This window comes from Triturus cristatus, chromosome 5_2 (genome assembly GCF_964204655.1).
Source record: "Triturus cristatus chromosome 5_2, aTriCri1.1, whole genome shotgun sequence".
In the NCBI taxonomy this organism is placed as follows: domain Eukaryota; kingdom Metazoa; phylum Chordata; class Amphibia; order Caudata; family Salamandridae; genus Triturus; species Triturus cristatus.
Genome location: NC_140588.1, coordinates 587580872 through 587605944, shown reverse-complemented (window position 1 = coordinate 587605944; position 25073 = coordinate 587580872).

Below are 25073 nucleotides of genomic sequence, written 5' to 3'. Positions count from 1 at the left end.
AATACATCACCTGTCTATAGATTAGTTGTGGACCTGCGAGAATTAAACAAATGTGTGGTGCCACAGTACCCTGTGGTCCCGGACATTTCTTCATTATTGACTGCCATTGATGCGAAGGCTACGTTCTTTACAGTTATCGATCTGAAGAATGCATTTTTCAGTATCCCAATACATCCGGACAGCCAATATCTTTTCGGTTTCAGTTTAAAAGGCCGCAGCTTCAGATTCACAAGAGCACCACAGGGCTTCACGGAGAGTCCTAGCATCTACAGTCAGGCACTCAAACGACAACTAGACAGTATTCATATGCCTACCACTACGGCGCTGATACAGTATGTAGATGACATTCTCATCACTGCAAGATCGGAAACTGACTGTGAAAATGCATCACTCAAGGTTTTACACTTCCTGACTGACAAGGGGCACAAAGTGTCCCCTTCGAAGCTACAATTCTGTGAACAGCAAGTGGCGTACCTTGGGCACTTGCTATCCAAGGAGGGTAGGCGACTGACACCAGAACGTATTCAATTGATTTCTGGCCTTTCACAGCCCAAGACACAAAAGGAAGTACGTGCATTCATTGGCCTCACTTCATATTGCAGGCAGTGGATTCCCTAGTATGCTTACGTAGCCAAGCCCCTAATACAGTTGACAACACAGGAGGCAGCTTCTACTAAAGTCCTCCCTTGGACACAAGAACACACTGTGGCATTTGAGGAATTAAAACGAGCTTTATGTCAAGCACCAGTTTTAGCAATCCCTGATTACAACAAATCTTTTATGCTTTTTGTGACAGAGCGGGATGGAACAGCACTATCTGTCCTAACACAAGATCATGCAGGAAAACACAAGCCCTGTGCTTATTTTTCTAGTACATTGGACCCAGTAGCACAGGCTTTGCCTGCGTGCCTAAAATCTGTTGCAGCAACGGCCTTAGCCGTAAGACAAAGTGACTCGATAGTGCTGGGCCACCCCCTGACAGTACAAGTACCGCACGCAGTGGAGGTTCTCTTGAACCGAACACAAACCCAACACCTAACTGTAGCGAGACTGACAGGTTATGAGCTGACGTTATTTCAACCACACATAGAGATCAGACGATGCAACATACTGAATCCTGCTACTCTTTTGCCCTCTAGTACAGAAAGCGTTTCCCCACATGACTGTGTTGAAGTAATACATACCGTGACTAAACCAAGACAAGACTTGACAGACGTTGCACTCCCAGATCCTGACCTAACACTCTATGTTGACGGCTCATGCATGAGGACGGGGGCGGGAGACTTAGTAGCAGCATATGCAGTGACCACTGCTACTGAAATCATAGAGACTAAAAGAATAGACATACTGTCAGCACAAGCAGCAGAGCTCATCGCTCTGACACAAGCATGCAGAAGAGCTAAGCACTTGAGAGTAAACATTTACACCGATTCACAATACGCATTCGGGGTAGTTCATGACTTCGGAGTACTGTGGAAGGAAAGAGGTTTCTTGACCTCTCATGGGGCCAAGATACAGCATGGCCCCCTTATACGAGCCCTTCTGGAAGCGATACATTTACCGACAGCCATAGCTATCCTGAAATGCAAAGCACATACTAAAGCCACAGATACCATTTCTCAAGGCAATGATCTGGCAGACCGAACAGCTAAACAGACAGCTCAGACCCCACTAGACATGACAAACTCACAGGTACCATCAATGACCAAAGCCATGACAGTCAGGGATCCTTCCAGGGATGTACAAGACATACAGACACATGCTACTCTAGATGAATTAAAGAAATGGTCGGAACAAGGAGGGGTACTGACTGATCAGGGTTGGATGACTAAGGGCAAAACAACATGGTTTCTTCCTGATGCGATGGTACAAGTGATCATAAATACCTCACATAGTCCTGCACACTTAGGAGAGAAAGCAATGCTAGACAGCTTACAGAATATATGGTTCAACAAGCACCTGCGTGCAGCAGCAAAACAAAAGGTCAGAACATGTATGATCTGTTGCCAATTCAATCCAGGTAAAGGCATTCCGATGGAACAAGGTGGATTCCATCCACCTGACCATCCTTTTGAAGTCCTCCAAATGGATTATATCCAAATGGACAGATGTAGAGGTTACAAGTATGTCCTGGTAGTAGTATGTTCACTGACAAGGTGGACCAAAGCTTATCCAGTCCCTGATTATACTGCTGTAACTACCGCCAGACAATTGGTGCGAGAGTTTTCTCCCACGTTATGGATTACCGCGTGTCGTATATTCCAACAACGGTCAGCCTTTCTCCTCTGAACTCATGAAACAGGTGTCCCTTCTGTTAGGGTATACCTGGAAGTTCCATTGTGTACGACATCCTGAGGCAGCAGGCCTTGTAGAAAGACACAATCAGACCTTAAAGATAAAACTAGCAAAGATTTGCGCAGACAAAGGTGTAGATTGGATGGTAGCCCTGCCGGTTGCCCTCTTTTACATGCGAATGGTAGCCCATTCTAGAACAGGCTTATCTCCCTATGAAGTGGTCTTTGGTAGACCACCGAATATGTGGGGCACTCCAATGCCTAAAAAGATTACTGATGTTGATAGTAACATGCTGACAGATTACCTGGCTTCCTTGATGTCTGCACTACTCTCTTGTCGTTCGCAGGTTGCTGCCGCCTTCCCTGACAACACCCAGGTCAAGGAACATTCCCTCGCTCCTGGGGATTATGTTTTAATAAGGAACTTTGATAGAACGAGCCCTCTTGAGCCGAGGTGGAAGACGCCAAAGTTGGTATTATTAACCACGAGGACAGCTGTTAAAGTCGAAGGACGGAAAGGATGGGTTCCTCTTCATCATTGTAAACGCTACTTCGGGAATAACGATTCTATCAAAAAGGACACAAACTTTTCAGACTTTGAGCCCCCTTTACTAGAGGAGACTCCCCAGCAGGAGTACAAAGCTAAACTTAGATCTAAAAAGTCAGAACCCGTTTGATCAATTAAGTCCACTAGGTGGTGAAGCGGTTGAACATGTATTCTGGCTTGCTAAAGATCTTGGACACTAGTAATGATAAAAAGAGCAAGATGAAAAGCAAATACTGTAAAATATTACGTGGTAGATGTATAGTGACTTTGATTTTTCTATTTCTTCTGTGCATCACGATAATATGTATCAGCTTAATACTACATGCTATTTTTCCTCCTATTGCCTCACTCTTACACTCCTCCACTAATGATACCATAAAGCACACATTTAGTGATCTGCCATCCCATGAGCTATCATATCGACTTGCCTTACGCAACAATACCTTTATTCAGATGCTGCACCATTCACACCAGACTAGCAACGCTACAGACTGCTGGGTCTGTGGCCGACTTCCCCCGTATCAGAAGGTGAAGGGAGTGTTGCCTCTTTTCCCTTTTCCATTCTCCCATAATGGTTCTTGCGGAGCCTGGTTTGCCTTAATGACATCCATCAACGGTAATGCCAAAGAATGTCAAGACAAGGAGTGTAGGGGCGACTGGGTATGGGGTAACTTGAATAAAGTCATGAATGAAGCATGTTTCCCAGATGAAGAAGGTCTTCCCCAAAGGAAAGGTACAGATCTAGAAAATGAAGAGTATCTGCAAGGAAATGCGACCCTCGACTTTATAGTGTTGAATGTCAAGCCCATACACAATTTAGGTCCATCCTCAATTACAGTCCTGCCAGTAAAAGGGAACTTGTGTGTCAGAAAAGAAGGCTCAGTACCTTTGGGGCACAGCGAGTGTAATACTATAATAGTGTTTAAAGACAAAGGAAAGTCTTATTTCAGAGCATCACGACACACCTACTTTATTTGTGGCCAGACAGCCTATGTGCAACTGCCCTTAGACTGGGGTGGGACGTGCTACATATCATTTCTCTTACCACCCGTTTTCTTGGCCCCATCGAACTATCATCAAAATCTCTAACTAGCACTTATCAGACACAGACGAGGTCTCGATGCCTCTGGCATTGACCAGACTGAAACAGCTTGGGAGCAATATACAGATTTCAACAAAGGATTCTTTTTCTTCATAGGTCCCGTCCAGAATAGTAAACTTATCCGCAGACTAACAAGGATTCTAGAAACAGTTGGTAATGAGACTGCATCAGCCCTGGGGAACTTGACCCAGGAACAGTCTGCTATGAGAATGGTCGTTCTTCAGAATCGTCTTGTTCTTGACGTCATCCTGGCGGATAGGGGCGGGGCTTGTAGGGTCATCGGTTCCAGCTGTTGCGTTTTCATTCCTAATAATGCACCGTCTGTATACAAAGCAATAACAAGACTCCACAAGATTGCCCAAAGCATACATCAAGACCCAGGCAAGTGGACTTGGTCCAGTTGGCTCTGGGGAGTAATATCGGCATGGGGATGGAAAGTGTTGACCGTCTGTGGGTTAATACTACTGATGATATTCAGTTGTTGCCTATGTCTGCAGTGTGGCCCGGCCATTTGCGGCCTGTGTGCTACTGCATGTGTTCCACATCCCCATTTACAAAGCATTGAAAATGGAAAAATAATGCTGCAAGAACAGATCGACTGGCTCATGAGAATAGATGTGACATGAAGGGCCCACTAGGGGACAAGGAGGGAATGAGGAAAACAAAATTATGAGGCCTATGTGTCCCCGTGTGTTCCCCGTCGCTCATGTGCACATGCATGTAACCTATGCATTTCCCCTCCATGGCCTGTCTATCATGATGCTTATGCTATAACGTGGCCTGCCATCATCCAGTCTCCCATGAGAGAAACGACAACTCTGCATTGAGGCCTACACGTTTTGCATCATGTTTTTCTGCACTCGTGTCATTTCATGAAAGTATGTTTTGTGGCTCAGCCAGAGCCGAAAAGAGGTTTCAGGCCTCAGACGCTGAAAACTGCAGCTGCGTATCCTTGGCCTCGCACACTTGGGCCTCAGCCAAAGGGGCCCTGTCCGAGGTGCCGAGACAGTATTGAGCAAGGTTATCTGCTTACTCCTACTGAGCCACATTCCTGCCTGGAGAAGGAGGAATAAACACGACCCGTCTGCAAGAAGAGAGCATAGCCTTTCTGTCTCTTTTCGTGTGATTGCAAAGCTCACGTCAGTGGAAAGCCCATAGCCCCCATGTAAGGCCTACGCAGTAAATGAAGAAATAGATGCCACATTGGCTCTTGGTGATGGGCAACCTATGTCACAAATCAGTCCCTGCCCCAGACTTCAGATATCAGATAATACAAGATGTGCTGGTCGTCCTGACACTGAAGGCCTCACTTCCAGACTCCCCGGTTGCACAGCAACCCTTCCCCACGTCAGTTACACGTCATGCTCTAGTTGAGCACAAGTAAAGCAAAGTTCCAGTAAAGTTCCAGCTGATCACGCAACCCCCTCCAGGCATCCACCCACCTATGACACTCACCTATTATCATCAAGTGGACGCCCACCTTCACGCCTACCTACACACCCACATGTTCTTATCTCCTTCTCTCTTGCTCTCTTGCTTACGTATAATATTGAAATGTATATATACTGTACTCTGTGAATAATGTTTGAGAATATTTTGAGAGACCCTTCCTGATCCCTGGTGGTGATGGAACTATTCTCCCTATGACTCGAGTTATTGGAATAAAGCCCTTTTGAACCTGATACCACAGACTCAGCCTCTTGCTTTATGCATGATCATATTGATATTATAGAAATTCTGAGTGCGTAATACTTTATTTACGAAACAATCAAGCATTCAATTGAATAGATTTTCTTAATGCCTCGTCAGTCTCTTCTGTGGGAATAGTGATAGCTAAATTACATTTTTATCACATGATAATGAATTAAAAAATAGTAAGAAAAACTTAAAAAGTGCTGAAATGGAGGGAGAGATATCTGGAAAACTTCACCAGGATATACTAATGACAAAGAAAACCAATAAAAAGGTATCTTAAGACACAGAAGTCCATAAGTGAAAAGAGGAAAAAGAACCAATTAAGTGCTCCCATAAATAAGTATAAAAATTCTTGAAAATACACACTTGTAAAGTCAAAAGGCGACTTCGGATAAAATGTGATCCCAAAAGATCAGGATCAATCTCAGTGTAGTATCAACAGTGGGGAGACAAAAATCATCCAGAGGTAATGTACACTCATGTACAACACGGGACAATGCCGTTAATTCCAGGTCTCTGATCGGATTTCACCAAACTAAATCCAAAGTGCATCTAAAATAGCTGCAAGGAGAGAGTATAATGTCAATCATCTATAGGTTCAGAAATTTGGTTCTGACTACACTTAGGGTAGAAACCCCAATAGTAACATAAGAATTTAACATGAGCACTAGAATAGCTTAGTGCGGTTTAGCTATGATCGCTGTAGTAACAACTGTATCAAGTCTACAATATATCTACAAAAATAAGCACCTGTTCTCTTATTTCAAACTGCCAGTGGAACTCATTTGAACGAGTCATGCATGTCCTGAAAACTATAGAGAATTAAAGTACACTTACTAGATGGAGATTAATTTTCATTAAGAGGGTAATTTCTCACGCTCCCTTTGTGGGAATCATAAAACGGCGGGCGGTCATTATCTGGCTTCCATACCCATGGGCAAAATCTATAGCAAAAAGGAAGAATAGGCTCTTTATAAAATCTCATAGAGTTTACATGGGGAATAACTCAACAGAAACCACCGAGCACAAGGAGGCTAGACATAATGGCTTTACTTTAATAGGAGCCGTGATGAAAAAATACTAAGCCCCCAGGTAGTTTAAAACTGACCCGCTCGAGAATTACCAGAAGGCTCATAAGGAGGAGGCATATATAGTGCTCAAGAGAACAACTGCAAATAGAGCCTCTACAAAGTGTATAACAACCGCTCGAAAATTACCAGAAGGCTCATAAGGAGGAGGCATATATTGTGCTCAAGAGAACAACTGTAAATAAAGCCTCTACAAAGTGTATAACAGCATGATAAATTACAAAAGTAGAGATACTCCTTCTAAGTAATCAGTCAATTGTCTGATAAGTTATAGCCCCAGATACTATTTATCCCTTTTTTATTTAATTTTTTATACTTTGTCTCTATTTTTCTCTTCTCCTTCGCGTTTTTGAATCTACTTTACTTCTTTTGTCTATACTGTATTTTATAGCTTGGTTTGTTATACATTCATCTACTCTTCTTTGGCTGTATTTCTTTTTGGCACTATGGATAAAATTAAAACTTTTGGGTTCTCTGATGAGGATTTTGCCAGACTAGTCGGTGAGAGTTCTGCTCCTGGTCGCTCAGCCTTTACGTCTAAGGGAGAGAATGAAGAGTGGTTCAAGCTACTTAACCTTAAAAAGAAAGCTAGACGGACTGAGTCCCATGCGGAATTCATGATAGAGTATTTGAAAGCAGGGGTGATCCCCAATGGTCTTAGAATCAGGAATATACCAGGTCTCTTTATAGAAATTAGGAAGTTTCTAGAACGTTGGTCACTCATAGCCAACAAATGATCTAGAGACCTTATGATCCTGATAATTGAGACGGCCAGAGAAGTGGTCGAAACACCCATGAAAGAAATTGCGGAACTAGAGGAGACTATGAAGAAAAATAACCCAATAGAAGAAGCTAAAAGGAGACTTGAAGACATCAATACTGAACTCAGCTCTTTTAGTGATTATCTCATAAAGAAAAAAACAGAGAAACTCCGTAAGGATATAAGATACTTTTCTGAAGAAAGAGTATATCCTTATCTAGGAGCCCAATATTATAATGGTTCCAGAGACTACACCAACCAGTCAGATCACCAATATTGGTCAAGTAACAAGATCCTTACTTTTTCTGATACGTCAGAGTCTGAGGGGGAGGGAGGACAAAGCTCATTTGATAACTACAGCAATAGGAGAGGTGCCTTTGAGGGACAGAGAAGAAATACTCGTTTTTTAGGCAACCGACGGGGGAACATGAGAGGGAGATACAGAACACAGGAGAGGGGACGTTACCAACAAACAGACAACAATCCCCCACAATTCCTCCAAACAAGACGGAATCAATATTGGAGAGAATTGATACCCCCCTACATGTTGAACCTATCCCTATTTTTAATCTTTCTAAGACCACTCTGGATGCATACACTGAGGATCTCCTGGTTAGAGGCCTTTCATTTATACCTAGTACGGGTCTCAATCACTTCGAGCTATACCAAGATCTTCATTCCTTCTTCCGCAAAGTCCGCCTCAATAGATTCTTTGAAAACCGAGAGTCACGAGAGATTGAAAACAAATCTGGACTCAAACCGAAGTCTATATTTACTCCGAATCTCGATGAGGTGGGCCCTGAGGTAGGGATTTTTGAAAGAGTCGTTACTACTAAAATCAAGAAAATGATGCAATTTGTACCAAAACCCCACTACAATCTACCCTATGACGAATATAAAGCAATGAAATCGCTTGCGGACAATAAGGATTTAACGATCAAACCCAGTGATAAGGGTGGAGGGATCGTTATTATGGACTGTGACCAATACAAAACGAATATCTATAACATGCTTAATGTTCCGGAAAATTACACCAAGGTGATGCACTACCCTGACCAGAGAATCAAGAGTAATATTTTTGACATCACTAGAAGAGCTCTAGATAAGGGGAGTATCTGCATCCAAGAATTTGAATACCTTAATATAGAACATTTTCAGATCCCTGTTCTATATGGCCTCCCAAAAATTCATAAGAACCTAGACAGGCCCCCTTTTAGACCCATAGTCTCCACCATCGGTTCACTTACAGAACCGCTTTCGAAATTTGTTGATGTGTTCCTGGCCCCATTAGTTAGCAATCTGCCAGCTTTTGTGAGGGACACGGGACACCTGATTACTAAAATTGAGGGTATTGAGTTTAATCCTGCGACGGATATACTGGTCTCTATGGACATTGAGGCGTTATATTCTAACATACCTCTGACTGGGGCTTTGGAAGCCGTCAGAAGCATGTTGATTGAAAATACGAACAACATTGACAATCTGTTTATTTTAGAATGCCTTGCTATTGTCCTGCATGAAAACTATTTTGAATTCGATAGAACCATATACAAACAGACTCTGGGTATCAGTATGGGAGCTGCTTGTGCTCCAAATGTGGCCAACCTCTATATGGGAGTGTTTGAGAATAGATTTATTTACAATGAGGTAGCACCTTTCTCAGAGAACATCACCCACTATTACAGATACATCGACGATATCTTTTTTATTTGGAAAGGGAACGAGGAACAACTATCTGAATTTATCCTTTGGGTCAATCTTTGTGATCCACATCTGAAATTCACCTCCAAAACCAGTAAAGACAGAATAGAGTTTTTAGATATCTGGATAGAGGCCATTGAAGAACATATTGAAGTATCACTATACACGAAGCCTACGGCCCGGAACACACTACTTCAATATCAAAGCTTCCACCCACGCAGTCAAAAAGACAGCATACCCTTCAGCCAGTTCCTGCGTCTTCGCAGAAATTGCACTTGTATACAGTCTTTCGAAGATCATGCAGAGACCTTGAAAATAAAGTTGAGAAATAGAGGGTACCCGAATAGAATAATTAAGGAGTCTTACAAAAGGGCCAAATATTATAATCGAGATGCCCTACTGACACCTAAGACCATAGATACCCAGGAGAGTTGGTGTGTGTTACCAAGCACTCCAACTTCAATAACAAACTCCGCCAAGCGATTAATTCCTCATGGCATATCTTGAATTCAGGTACCTCTCAGAATTTGCCCAAACCCATTTTTGCTTTCCGCAGAAACAGAAATTTGAAAAATGTACTGGTCAAATCCATACTACCAGTTAAAAGCCCTATGGTCCAGTGCTCAATTTTTGGCGGCTTACCTGTTTTTGGTACACATAAATGTGGCGGATGCCATGCGTGTGCTTTCGTTAAAACTACCCCCACATTAAAATGGGGGAAAAGGACTTTTTCCTTTAAAGAAATAACGAACTATCTGATTTTATGCCCCTGTGGCAAAGGCTATGTGGGGGAGACCAGTAGAGAGATGCGAGTCCGATTCAGCGAACACAAATCTTCTATCAACAATAAACGTGTGGGAGCTCCTTTGGTTAAACATTGGCTTGAGAAGCAACATTCAAGTAAAGATCTTGAATGGCTGATCCTGGAACGCGTGCATACTCCCAAAGATGGTAACATCGATGCACTTAGAAAGAAAAGAGAAGTGTTCTGGATGTTCACTCTCAAGACTTGTGATGAGGGACTGAACGAATCTCTCCCCTGGGAAAATGCGATTTTCTGAGGCCCAGTTATTTTTCATCTAACTTGATTCCCTTTCTTTGCTGTGGACGTGTTACCACCTTTTTCGTAATACTGTCTGACTACTTATACATATATATCCTACTTTTGTATTCATTAGTCACCTGCTGCTTGATTAGATCTGATATTATCATTTTTCTCTCTGCTATGTGTTTAAGATTGCTAAATCACCCCTATCTAAGATGGCAAGCCTGCTCTCCTTATGTATTACTATGGCTCTCGGTTATTTTACCTTCCTGGCCCGTTCTAAGATGGCGATGACTTCTCTATGCTCCATTAGGTAACTGCATTGTACTCTTTCGATTCGTTTTTCTAAACCCTCCGGTACGTTACTAGTTCCGCATAGAATCAGAGCTTGTATTTCCTCTTTTTTTATTTTTACTTCGAATTGCCCATCCTAAGAGGGCGTCGACGTCTTGACGTTCTTACCCGGTTCCAGGTGAGACTTGTTTCCTTCCCTTCTTCAACTAACCCACCACTATTTAAGTGGGGTTAAATCTAGACCTACGATTATTCAGAGGCAGCGAGCCTCCGCGTCTGTTGCAGGAGATTCCAGTATATGCAAGCCTGTGTAGTTAGAAGAAGTAAGTACGTTGAGCAGCTTGCTGTCTTTGTTCGTAATTTATTACTTGGAAGGTAGACAGAGTATGTGGGTTCTATTTCTACTTTCTATTTCATTTTCCTTTAAACGGTTGTATTTTCCGTATTTTTCTATGTTTTTATATTTGCTTCGGATTTAAATTGAGGGTTAAATAGTATCTGGGGCTATAACTTATCAGACAATTGACTGATTACTTAGAAGGAGTATCTCTACTTTTGTAATTTATCATGCTGTTATACACTTTGTAGAGGCTTTATTTACAGTTGTTCTCTTGAGCACAATATATGCCTCCTCCTTATGAGCCTTCTGGTAATTTTCGAGCGGTTGTTATACACTTTGTAGAGGCTTTATTTGCAGTTGTTCTCTTGAGCACTATATATGCCTCCTCCTTATGAGCCTTCTGGTAATTCTCGAGCGGGTCAGTTTTAAACTACCTGGGGGCTTCGTATTTTTTCATCACGGCTCCTATTAAAGTAAAGCCATTATGTCTAGCCTCCTTGTGCTCGGTGGTTTCTGTTGAGTTATTCCCCATGTAAACTCTATGAGATTTTATAAAGAGCCTATTCTTCCTTTTTGCTATAGATTTTGCCCATGGGTATGGAAGCCAGATAATGACCGCCCGCCGTTTTATGATTCCCACAAAGGGAGCGAGAGAAATTACCCTCTTAATGAAAATTAATCTCCATCTAGTAAGTGTACTTTAATTCTCTATAGTTTTCAGGACATGCATGACTCGTTCAAATGAGTTCCACTGGCAGTTTGAAATAAGAGAACAGGTGCTTATTTTTGTAGATATATTGTAGACTTGATACAGTTGTTACTACAGCGATCATAGCTAAACCGCACTAAGCTATTCTAGTGCTCATGTTAAATTCTTATGTTACTATTGGGGTTTCTACCCTAAGTGTAGTCAGGACCAAATTTCTGAACCTATAGATGATTGACATTATACTCTCTCCTTGCAGCTATTTTAGATGCACTTTGGATTTAGTTTGGTGAAATCCGATCAGAGACCTGGAATTAACGGCATTGTCCCGTGTTGTACATGAGTGTACATTACCTCTGGATGATTTTTGTCTCCCCACTGTTGATACTGCACTGAGATTGATCCTGATCTTTTGGGATCACATTTTATCCGAAGTCGCCTTTTGACTTTACAAGTGTGTATTTTCAAGAATTTTTATACTTATTTATGGGAGCACTTAATTGGTTCTTTTTCCTCTTTTCACTTATGGACTTCTGTGTCTTAAGATACCTTTTTATTGGTTTTCTTTGTCATTAGTATATCCTGGTGAAGTTTTCCAGATATCTCTCCCTCCATTTCAGCACTTTTTAAGTTTTTCTTACTATTTTTTAATTCATTATCATGTGATAAAAATGTAATTTAGCTATCACTATTCCCACAGATGAGACTGACGAGGCATAAAGAAAATCTATTCAATTGAATGCTTGATTGTCTTGATTTAGCCTATCAAATCAAATTATATCGAGTCTTCACCGGTTGGATATGCCATCAGCGCCCTGAGGAAGGAAGACTCCGAAACGCGCGTCGGCGCATTTGTGTTCTTCCTATGTTTTTCTGTATTGTTTCTGTAACTGTATCTCCTGTTTTGTATGATTTCACTGAACTGTTCACTTTTGTGTACATAACACTAATTGTTTGAGTCTTGATGTTATGTTGTGTCTTTCAATAATTGTATTGCTTCGTCGCTCTTAGTTTGATGAGCTAGTTGGCCTGTTATGTTTCTGAATAGAAAAATGAAATGATCTATCTAAAAAGAAAAAATTGATACATAATTCTATATATTTTTATAATAAAACACATAAAAAAGGATGTTATAGTAGACTTTTTGTATTCTGTGGGATAGTTTGACTATTTCTCTTACAGGGGTTTTGTGCGTTTGTTTGAATTGTACTTTCCCTGGGACTCCGCCCCATTATACTTTTTGAGTACAGGGACCCTCTGTAGTATTTATTGTGCAGACCCATACTCCAGGGCCCAATAACAAACAATGTCCTAGGAACCTATCCATCATGACACAGTGGTGTTCCCTTTGGAACGCTCTGTCCACAAGAGAGTTTCTGCTGACTGGTGGTAGCAGAATGAAAAGCTACTCCCAGCTAGATGGGAGAAGAGCCAGCTCCTGTTAGCACCTGAGATTGGTACCAGCTGGGGGGACAGCAGGGGTGGGGGAGCCATGGGCCTCCATCCTGTTGCCCCCCCAACAACCAGCAAAGTTGTGGGTGCCCTGGATGGGACTCAATAAACAAAATAGATTAAACAGTCACTGCTCCAGCACACACCCAGAATGTTTGCAGGTTGGGTAGCCAGTGGGGCCAGTGGGGCCTTGCGGCTCTCCTAGTGACCCCCAAGGGTCCACCAATCTGTGGGTGTCCCAAATATGACCAGGACACACCCCAAATTGGGGATGCCAGAAATTCCTCTAAGGAACTTTTTAAAACCGTCCACACATTAGTCAAACCACAGCATACCGCTCAGTTCAGACCAGATCAAGCTTTTTGCAATTAAATGGCTACCTTCTTTCAGAGTAAAGTGCAACTGATCTATAACGATCTTTTAAACTCAGCCACTGCTATGTCTGCCAGCAACATTCCAACCATAGAAGTCTGGGCAGCAAAATGTAGGCTCTCACGTTTCAGGACAATCACCCTGGAGGAGGTCCATAAGCTTATATTATCAACAAAATCGGGTTCCCGGAATGACCCCTGTCCTCCAGCTATATTTCAACTAGTATCTAAGACTATCAGTATACATCTTACCCCCCTTCTGAACAAGGTCTTAGAAATCGGCCTATATCCCAGCGCTCGGAAAAAAGCCTGTATTAGGCAAATCCTCAAAAAAACAGCCCTCGATTCTATGGAGACCAAAAATTACAGGCCAATCTCTAGGTTGCCAATGACAGCAAAAATCCAAGAAAAAGCTATAAACAAGGAGCTAATACAATACCTGGAAGAGAAAAATCTGCTGGACCCGACACAGCATGGTTTTAGGCCCCGTCATTCGACTGAGACAGACCTAATATTAGCTACTGAGGGGATTCGGAAGATAGTTGATGGGGGGGCAGAGCGGTCCTCATCCTCTTAGACCTATCAGCTACATTCGATACCGTGAACCACACGGTATTGGTGCAGAGGCTGAGGGATGTGAGAATAGAGGATACAGCTCTGACCCTCCTCTCTTCTTTTCTAAAAGACAGGGAGCAGAACATTCACTGGGAGAATCTACAGTCTGAGACTTTCCACCTCCCATGCGGTGTCCCGCAGGGATCTGCCTTGTCACCAACTCTTTTTAACATATACGTATCCCTGTTGGCTAATCTTGCCAGGAAACATGGCTTTTCCTTGATCATGTATGCCGATGATTCACAGCTCACTATATCGGTATCCAAACAACCAGAGATGGTGGCCAGCAGTTTTCATGCCTGTCTGAAAGACATCATGATCTGGATGAGCCAAAACTTTCCGAAGATAAACACTGACAAAACAGAGGTCCTTGAGTTTGGCAAGGGACCCTCCTTATGGAACAACAGCTGGTGGCCAACAGAGGCGGGAGATTGCCCTCGCCGAGTCATCAAAGTTAGGAATCTGGGTGTGATCTTTGATGATAAACTCAATTTCTCAGCCCAAGTAAACCATCTGACCTCCTCTTGTTTATTCCTTTTGAAAATTTTGAGGAAAATCTTTCCATTCATTGCACATGAACTCCAAAAGACCGTTGTAGTGGCACTCTTTCTTTCAAAGTTAGATGACTGCAACACGCTCTTTGTGGGAATTGATAAGGCACAGAGGATGAAGTTGCAATCCCTGCAAAATGCTGCAGCCAGACAACTCTTGGACATCCCTAAGGGTCGCTCCACCTCGGATGCCATCAGGACTTTACACTGGCTCCCAATCTAGCAAAGAGCTGATTTTAGGTCCCTTTGCTTGGTGCATAAGGCCCTTTACGGAGGAATCTCCGGGGAGATACAGAAGCTGTTCTCCAGGTACTCTCCCATCAGAACGCTCAGATCCACAACGATGGGCCTTATCTCTATTCTAAAAATCTGTAAGGCAAGGTGGGGGGGCCGTGCTTTGTCATTTTGTGCGGCCAATCTTTGGAATCAGATGCTGTACATACTTCGACTCCAACCTAACCTTCTGATGTTTAGGAAGGAGCTGAAAACTTGGTTATTGTCTACGATCTAACAGTCTCATTCATAGCTCTCTAGTACCATGTACCTCAATCAGCGCCAAGACGCCACGGCATTCGAGCGCTTAACAAGTAACAAATCAAATCAAATCAAATTAGTATTCACTGTTCCTATGCAAAATACTCTGTGAGGGCTATTTAATATGATTTTTAGATCCTGGTGGTGCCCCTAGAAGGGTCAGAGGAATCAGCAAACTTTTTTTAATGTTGATGTAGGGAGTGCAGCAGTCCCCAATACATATTTAAAAACAAAACACAGTAAGTCTCCTGGGGTCAGTGGATCCATGATCCTGACCTAGGAGAGCTTATTATTATTTTTAAAGCATTGTAAGCTGGGTTTGCATGCTCTTTAGCTGGAGTGAAGGGACCCCTTGTGGCTGTATTTTGTGGCCTGACATTTTTCCTAAAGGCATGTTTATGGTTGTTTTTAAGAAAGTGCTTATTGACCATATTTTGGGACAATTCGTATTATTTATTTTCAGTTATACAAACATACAATGCTGCATGACTCATGAGAGTATGTCCTTTACCACATCATATCTAGTAGACACATACAAATTATATGCGGATACAGAAATATCATGCATTTAGAGGTGGGAAAAATGGGGGAGCACTGTGGTTTCTGAGGATAGGGGTAGAGAAAGGAGGGGAAAACCTGTATGAGCGGTTCATAAAGTAATGTGCAATGGGATGGACAGGTAGCAATGAATATTTGCATTATTGGGCAGCATCATCAGAAGTATCCAAGTCTAAGGTTAAAAGGTAGGTTTGAAGGGGTGTCCAAATGTGTTTGGGTCTAGATGTTGGTTGCAATGAGGTGTAGAGCTCACTGGTGAAGTTGACAGTACATCATACCCTCGAGTCCGTCATCCGTGGTAGGAGACCTGCTGCTGCCCCATAGTAAGGCTTTATGACTTCTGGCCAGCAACAGCACTATGGCAGTTAAAGGTCTAGTTCCGGAGCTCAATGGCTTGCATATTCCAGAAGTGCCACAAGTGCATCTGGTTCAACTGTGTGCTGTATTTTAGTTGGAATCAAGGCTAAAACCGCCTAACGGAAGGTATGGATAACAGTGCAATTCCAAGTCAAGTGCGCAAAATCAGCATTATCGACTGAACATTTGGGGCATCGATGTGAACATGATGGATCTAACTATTCCAAAGCCTTAGGAATAATGTATGCTGCTGCAGAAATTTATAACAAAGTAGTTTGTGTTGACAATTAGTGGGGATCATTTTTGTTTGTCTGCAGCAATATTGCCAGGTTTTATATGATATGGGGAATCCCAAGTAGAGTTGCTATGCCATTTGAGATTCGACTGTTTGCGCTGGCTGTAATGCTAGGCAAGATTAGTTGAGGCGGGAGACTAGTCTGGTACACTCATTGGTCGATATCACTAAGGTTAGGAGGGAATTCAGCGGATTCTTTTGGATATGTGGGCAATTTTTCATATAGGGTACTGTGAAGATAGAGAAGGACAAAACGGTCCATGTGTGTAGTGTCCCCTGCTGTCATGAATGCTGTCTTCTTTTCTACTTGGCCATTCGTGAAGCAATCTCCCATTGTGCGCAGCTGGTGAGCTGCCAATGTACGTTGTACGAACACCTCTTGGGTCAGTGGTAGCCGTGGGTTATTGAGGAGGGGTATGTCTGGAGAATACAATAGTCCAGCACCCAAGTGCCCAACAGATTGTGGAAAGTGTGTGTATATCTAAGTGTTCGCGTGGGTGTCCTTGCGGTAGGATCGAGGACAGTGAGAGCTGTAGTGCCGGGTCTTGTTTTGGACTCAGACATGGGAGTCTAGCATCCTGTTGATACTAGTAATATGAGAAGTTGCAAGAGCTTTGCTGCCATGATGCTGCTTTTGCTCACGTTACCACATGTCTTTTTATTTTTGCAAGAATCTGTTTGTGCCTTTCACATGAGAACTGTCTGCTTATCAAATTCTCTGCTGCGTTCTTGGAATTTAGTCTGAACACATTGTACAAGGTCGATAAACAATGCCCCTTGTTATTCTGTTCTGGTCAGTCCCTAGCACCTAGACATAACATGCTAAACACAGCTGCAATACTGGAGACTCGTGCTTTGATATTACGCGGATGCATGTTGTTTTAACACACACTTGGCGAAAGCTTTCCATGGAGAAGAACTATGCTGTTCCTATGATATAAACCTTACATCTGGGCTTTAAGGTATGGGGTCTGCTGTCAAAGCCCAGAGATCTTCTTTTATATAAATACACTTCTTCCAGTCAAGGGGAGGGTGGTTAAGCCTGATAGTCCTTTTTCCACTGTCTTTGTATAATGACTTCCCCTTTTGTACATTGTAACAATGCCAATTGTTTTGAGTTTATGCATTTTGCTGCTGGTAGTGGCTCGTATACTGTATTGTAGAGCACAATAATTAAAATAAACATTTCAAACTATAACAGTGACTCTGCTAATTCTTATTGTGGACAAGTATGAGTGAGTAAGCCAAAGGGTATGTCTTGCTACTGCGATTCCTGAGAGAGTCGGGAGTGTTGTGTTCTGGGTTGTCTAATCATTTTTAGCTTCGTAATTTTTGAGGAGAACAAATGAGACACTATAGCTAGTCGGTTTTGAGATTTTGGGTACTAAGGTGATAGATTGGTGCACCCCTATCCACCGAGGTCCTGTTTTCCTGCGCCTAGTTCTGTATAGGTGCAGAATCCCCGCAACATGACACCGAGACCACTTCTGTTCATTTAGTATTATTAAACATTGCATTGTGTGTATCTATAAAATATATATTTGATTATAGTTATTTTTTAACTTTTTAACAGAGTCAAAGTCTGGATTATATATGTTTATGTGCTCAACTCCTGATAAAGCCCATAGACTTGCCTTTTAAATTTAGGCATTCTGACCCTTAGACAAAGCCAGTAGGTCTGCCTTCATTTAAATGGCACACCAGTATATTGCTACTTACATTTAAGAAATGCAGAAATTCACTGAAAAAAAACAAATGTTGAAATGACATTATAGTTAGGTTTGCTAATAATATACTACTTTACATTAAAAAACTCAAAGCCTTGCCGCATATCTGATGCTTCATCAGAACTGATGCTGAGAAAACTTCAAAGCCACGCCGCACAGACCGTACAACAAGGAGATACAGTACATTTCCCAGGTGGGCAAACTTTGACCTGGGCCTGGTCTGCACTAAATCATGGTCAGGCTGGACTTGTGACTAACCCCGAATAGCGAAATCCGCTCCGCCAGCGGAGTTTGCAGAGTTTTGCCAACTCCATGCTCTGTTGGGATTGTGGAGTTCAGGCAAAACTCCGACTCTGTCTCCACAGGGGAGTGGAGTTAGCCGGCTCCTCCACCTCCCCTAAATCTAAAAAGCTGTAAAAAAAAGTCATGCGCAGTCCTCTCAAGGCATAAAACGTATGGGTTTGCGTGGACGAGTATGGCAAGGAGGAGAGACCACAGCGAGGTGGAGGGCAGCCTGGAGACGCCACAGCAGATAAGTGACATTTTTTTGCTGCTTTTTAGTTTTAGGGAGGGAGGAGTGGAGCAGAATGGAGTTCCACAATGTTTTTTCCAACTCCATGGAACTCCGTGTAGTGGCACTCGCCAACTCCACCTGGGTTTACTTGTGACTTTGTTTCAGTCCAATGCAACCAGATACCCTCAATTGGCGCTTGGCGCTTTTAGGCACTATTTTACCTAAAACTTTAAAGTTGAATATCTACTGGGAACTTGCCAGACTTTGGTGTGCTGTTGGCTAGGGTGGGACTATGTTTCCAAGCATTCTGTTTGCCCCAAAGGCAGAGGTGAGGCAGCCCGCACGGTGCAAGTTGTTGTAGCACCTAAAAGCATTTTCAAACTCCTGCAGTGTGGAGATCTTGACGGACTTTGGTGTGCTACTGGCTGGGGTGGTACTAAGTCCCCCAGCATTCTGTTTCACCCAAAAGCTGAGGTGGGGTCACCCACATGGCAGACGTTGCTGCAGCACTGAAAAGAGATTTCAAACTCCAGCAGTATGGGACACAACCAGGCACGTGCCGGGGCAAAGAACAGGCCGAGAACTGGCCTGGCTTTCATCGCCCAGTGGAGGTGGGGCTGGGCCACCCCTCTAAGACTCACCAGACCAGAAGATGCATGTGAGACTTTTATGTAGGACTAACTCTGGAAGGTTGGGACTTGTTATAGTTGATGCTTAGTGGTCATTGTATTTACTTATTCTCTTTTGTGGTAAAAAGGGCTATGTGTTATATTAATTCCGCTAGCTTATAGTTGGAGGTGGAGGCCATTAGCGTAAAAGTGCGGACTGTTCCCTGCTGCATGGCTGTTACTGCCTGACTGTGGTTGGGCTCTCCCAGCTTCCTCCTTTCTTTCTGGGCTTTGTAACTGTTTCCCTGCATTAGGATGGACACATGTAAAAACACCCCAAAAGACACAGTCAGTTATTGCACACAAGGACCCTGTCTCTAAATGGCCTCTCTAAGTCCTCAATTATTTCTTACTTAATAACAACAGTGGGGGAAATAATGATGAAAGCAGCACAGTGGAGTAGAAGCTGAGTATTCGATCTGCCCCTACTGAGCCTGTAGTTATCCCTGTGGCTTCCCATCTGTCTGGTTCCGATCCCACAGAGAATATCACCACAGGGAAGACTGGTGTGTTCCAATCTATGGGGGCTATTGATGTAACTGTTTTCACGGATGTTCACTGATCAAAGGTTCGAAATTCTCCAGTGGACTGTGGTCCTCCAGCATCCAAACAGAAAAAAAGGCATAAAGGTTGATGCAGCTGTGATGTAAATTGGGACCAAAGTCAAGAGCAGCATAGCTCCACTATCATCCACAAAGGGCAGTGGCCAGAAACTGTCTAGAGATCATGCCATTAATACTTATCTCAGTGAGCTAGTGCCTATGGTTCAGTCTATGATCGAGGCAGCAATTGGTAAATGTCTAGAAAAACTGTTATTCATTGAGGACAGTTTTAAATAATCCAATGCAGTTTTTTAAAGGCAATATGTCAATGCGAGGACCAGTGTTGATGCATATATGGGGTTACGGGTAGACGGGTATGAACATTGTGAGGGACCTGATACAGGGTTCCACAGTTGTACATGGTCTATTTAAAGAGGGTATCACGTTGCCCCCCACTCAGTCATCGCCTGGTCAAGAAACTTTGTCAACTCAACCTGTGCTACCTGTGCTCAAGGGAATTTAAAGTCACTGCCCCCTCAAGAAGATTGTTGACGTATTCAAGTTATTAAGGCATCTCAGGGGGAGATAGGTGCCATAAGTAGTAAAGATGGTCTAATACCCCCTCAAGGTTTGTCTAAATCTTCCCACTTATGTCATTTTACTTGCAGGGGGTCCTGCCCTAAAACAGATCAGTGAAGAGCATTACTTTTTAAGGAACAAAGTGAGTAACTGGCTATCCCAATTGGGCAATAAAGGGTAGATTTTGGCAAATAGGCTTATTATACCCTGAGGTGTGATTTAATAGAGCCTTCCCCCAAAACCCTTAGCGAGGACTATGTTGTTATCAATTTAGACTGTCCTAGAGCTATCTCAAGGGTTTTGGGTCCTGCTAGGCAATCAGTCTGTGCCCCTATCATCCAGGCTTTTCTTCTTAGATATTTTTATCGGCCGTTGGCAGCCCAAACTCTACTGTGGTCTAGTGAAAGCATTAAAAGCAACCATAATGGGCCATGGGACATCCTAAGCCTAGTGACTTTGTTTTACATACCTCTAATACATTTGAGGTTTTGGGGGCTGACATACTTGACTGACTGCATTGTTCCAATTATGAGGTGCAGCCAACCGTGAGAGACCAGAGATTAGGGTTAATAGGATGTTAACTTAGACTGTAGAACAAGTGGGTTTGTTAACCAAGGTACATTGTGACCCTGAGCTGAGGTGCCACCATTTTTTGGTACATAACTTTAATGGTGATCGTCCCAATAATGGGACAGTTTTGATGCCCAGTATGTGAAGACCATCTGCAATGAGGCATGGAGTGAGTTATATACCATTGGAAAAACTGAGTTTTCAACTATTGGAAGGGGGTTACTCATGGGTGGAATTCTCACTACATACGTGAAAATTGTTTGCAGTTTTACTGCCCGGAACTCAGTAAGTTATATGTCTAATGGAGATACCATCATTAGCCCCCTCAGGTTGGCATCCCGGAATGTGGCAGGGATAAATAGTAAGAGACTTGATTTTAGCTGGTTGGCATTTCTTAGATCATTTGCGATAATGTACCTAGAGGAGATGCGGGACACAGAGGACTTCTTTTTTCTGCATGGAAATAAGCCATATTTTAACCCTGCTGTTTCTTCATTAAGGAGATGTTAAAAGGGAAGCCTGTTGACCCTGGTCTCTCTTTCTTTGAATTGCAGGATTGGGCATATGGCTACAATTTCATCTAACATGCAAGTCATTTTATTAACCTTGCCTGTAGTTGGGGGATTTGTTTAATTACATTTTGATAATGCAACCAATGGTCCTACCTTTTGTGATACACTTGCTACCCTTAGGGCCCAAATGTTGGATATTGACACTTGGATTATTGCTAGAACTGGATGTATACTAGTGGGAAATGTTAACATACAGTCCTATTCTCACTCATTTACTCCATGTGACCAAGCGCACAATGAATGATGATACTCTGCACCTAGAACATAGCCAAACAGGTGCTTTTCTGAATAAAATCCTTGCAGAATTCAAAATGGAATGTGTTATGACCAAAATGTCTCAGACCTCAGATTGTAGCTTCACCGCTTCATGTATTGGACGAGGCGTACACTCCACAATACATTTCAGTTTTATTTCTGTATCACTGTGGAACTTCTTAGACCATTTTGACAGCAGAGTTTCTGGCTTCAATGACCACTACTGTATCTCTGTTCGTATTAATTATTTATTTGTATGAGCCATGGCATGTGAACTCATTTGGATGGTGTGGTGACCGATCAGGGAAAAAGACTAAGGTGGTCATAGATTGGCTCTGAGGACTTTTTGAAATGTCTTGTGGACATTAAGCATAGGGAATTTGATATGAGACTGGGGATTTTGTACAGGGTTAATGCATTTTTGAAGGCCTATTCAGAGATTGGGAATTAAGTTAAATCTAGGTTATCACTCCCTCCAAAACTGGCGGTAAACAGTAACCCCGATGTCTTAATACAGACTGTTCAAATGTACACAAATTGTTAATGTCTGCACTCAAAGCTCACCCCAAAGACTGACTGACGTCTAATAGCTATTAGACGCAATACTTTTAAGAAGGTGCTTCATCTAAGGAAGAGAACACTTATGGAAGAGGCTTCGTCTGATCTTATTGGGACCTCACTTAGGAGTGATAGTTGCAAATTCTGGGAGGATGTCAATTGCCCTTTACTTAAAGACAATGGGGCCCATTCTATTTTTACCCCTATTCTTCCAAAAAAGTGGATTGAACATTTTGAGGGCATCTATAGTTCTTTGCATGATGGCGTCTTCCCTAAGCCCCCTTTTGTTAGCCACTCACCAATGTAATTTAACAATTGATGTTAATGAGGTCATGTTAGCTATTAAACGTATGACAGGTCATGAGGACCCTGTTTATTTGCACCTAGTCTCTGAGCCCCAATCTTAACCTGTATATTCAATCTGGTAATATGTTTAGGACTTCGGCACTCGGGGTCTCAATCCATAATCATCCCTGTCGAGGGCTCTAGAGATCTATCGAGCTGCTTCAGACCCAACTCTTTGATAGATTTTGTTGTCAAGATGATGGGCAGGGTTAACTTGGATAGGGCTATGTTATGGGTGAAGGATGTCTCAGTTCTTTCAGATTAGCAGTTTGGTTTTCACCCGGGTTTGGGCACTTGAGATCAGTACCTAAACCTTTTCTTTTTAATAAACACGTATACCATGGTGAAACCGGAGTCATTGTTTATTGGATTTATAGATCTATCCTTCACCTTTGCAGAGTGAATAGATCCAAACTGTGGCAGATTCTACTGGACATGGGTTTGGACACAGATATTGTCTATTTTCTTAGTGAGTTCAATAGGGACAAGAATCAATTGCCCAAAATATTTCAGATGGGTCCTGCACTATCACCTTTCATTTTAAAAGTGAAATGAGACAGGGATGTACACTGACCCCTTTTTTGTTCACTTAGAATGTGAACTACCTGGGGGGCCAGGTTGTTAGACAAACAGGTGGACTGCCCGTGATAGGTTCTCACCAGATTCTTGCATTGTTATATGGAGACTACACCATTTTGCAGGGCAAGCACTAACTTGGGTCTCCAGACACTGCTGGCTTTGTTTTATCCATGAACAGTTTATACCTCTCTAGCAACTATGGAAAATCCCAGGTAATAGTTGTAGGTCCCAGGGGGACCAAGTTAAGACTTTTTCAAGTTCAGATGCATTGGCTGTCAAGGGTTTACACACAAACATACCTAGGGGTGGCTTTTGGTGATCGATCAATCTTTGACCTGTTGAAAAGATCTAAGAACCTAGCCTTGTCTTGGTCCATGGGGGTACTCTTTTCATTCCCCTCTATAATTGTCAGTAAGCCAATGGGGGCATTGATTGAGATTTACGAGGCCAAATCAATCTCAATAGCTACACTTGGTAGCAATTAATGGGGTTATGTAGACTTAAGAGAGCTTCAAGTGGAGGAGAATGGATTTTGTAGATATCTGTTGGCTGTCTCAGATTCTACTCCTGCTTATATGGTTCATGAAGAACTGGGGTGGCCTTACCTGTTGGACCTTATTGCCCTGCCTCCCCTGGTCAGGTGGCTTGCTATTAGGATGCGACCAAAGAATATCTAAACAGGGTTATATGTATGGATTGTATGCAGCTTGAAGAGCGGAGGTCAGTCAATTGATTGGCATACATACTGGGCATTTTTGTGAAAAAGGGCAGACCCATCCTGTTTGAGTCGCCACCTAACATTTGGAATACAGATATCTCATGGACCCGGGACAACCTTCTGCTATGGAGGAAAGAAGAGAAAGAGGGTATGGAAATGGAGAAGTCCGAGGTCCGTGGACATGTATAGATTGTAACAGGGCCAGCTGTCAAATCCTATTTGCTTAATGTCCTTAATGGTCATGATCGGTTTCTCTTCACCTGATCAGGCTTCAATAATTTCATTTATTGCTGGCCTTTCCTAAGCCTAGTGTCTGGAATGTGAAGCTGAGCCCTGGCACATGTGAAAACTTTTCTTCCCAGGATCTTGTGAATATTGTTTTTTTCTGTGGATTTTATGATACTCCTCAAAGAACAATTTCATTACCATTGCTGAAATCTTAGAATTTTGCCCAGGTTAAGCACACACTCATGTCCTTACAGTTACTTCTGGATGTTTATACAACGTATGTTGTTGCTTGCTTTCTGGCCTCATTATTGAGGCTGTGGAAGACATTTGATATGGTGCATGGACAGGCCTGATACAGCTTTAACTTGTACTTCATCTTTTTTATGAGTTTCCTTACGATTGTTTTATGCTTTATCCGGTACTTGACACTATATTTAATGTTTACCTGTCTAGCTGCTTTCTGGGCTTTTACTAAGCATGTATTATTTTGGCGCCAAATTGCTTGGATGATTTACTCATTTGCCTAACTTGCAAAATGTCTACTCCGGGAACAGCTAGCTTGTTTCCAATGCAATGCACTTTTTTCCTGTGATTTTCTTGTCCTTTTATTATTGTTCTATTGGGTTCAAAATTGTACATAATGCTCTGGTTTTGATTGACTTAGATGGCAACTATATCTGCCTACTTTGCTCAACATGCTCACCCTATTTTTCAAATATGTATAGCCTAAGAATGATAAGTCCATTAACCATGTGCTTGTATCAGTTTTTGTCTGGTCTCTGTTCCATTGATTTTATCTTGTGAATATGGGTGTTTCTTGTTTTTATTGATTGATGTATGTAATAATGTTTTACATATGTTTACGTCGAGCTAGACCAAATAAAGTTATTCTGACTGACTGGCTATCTCCAGA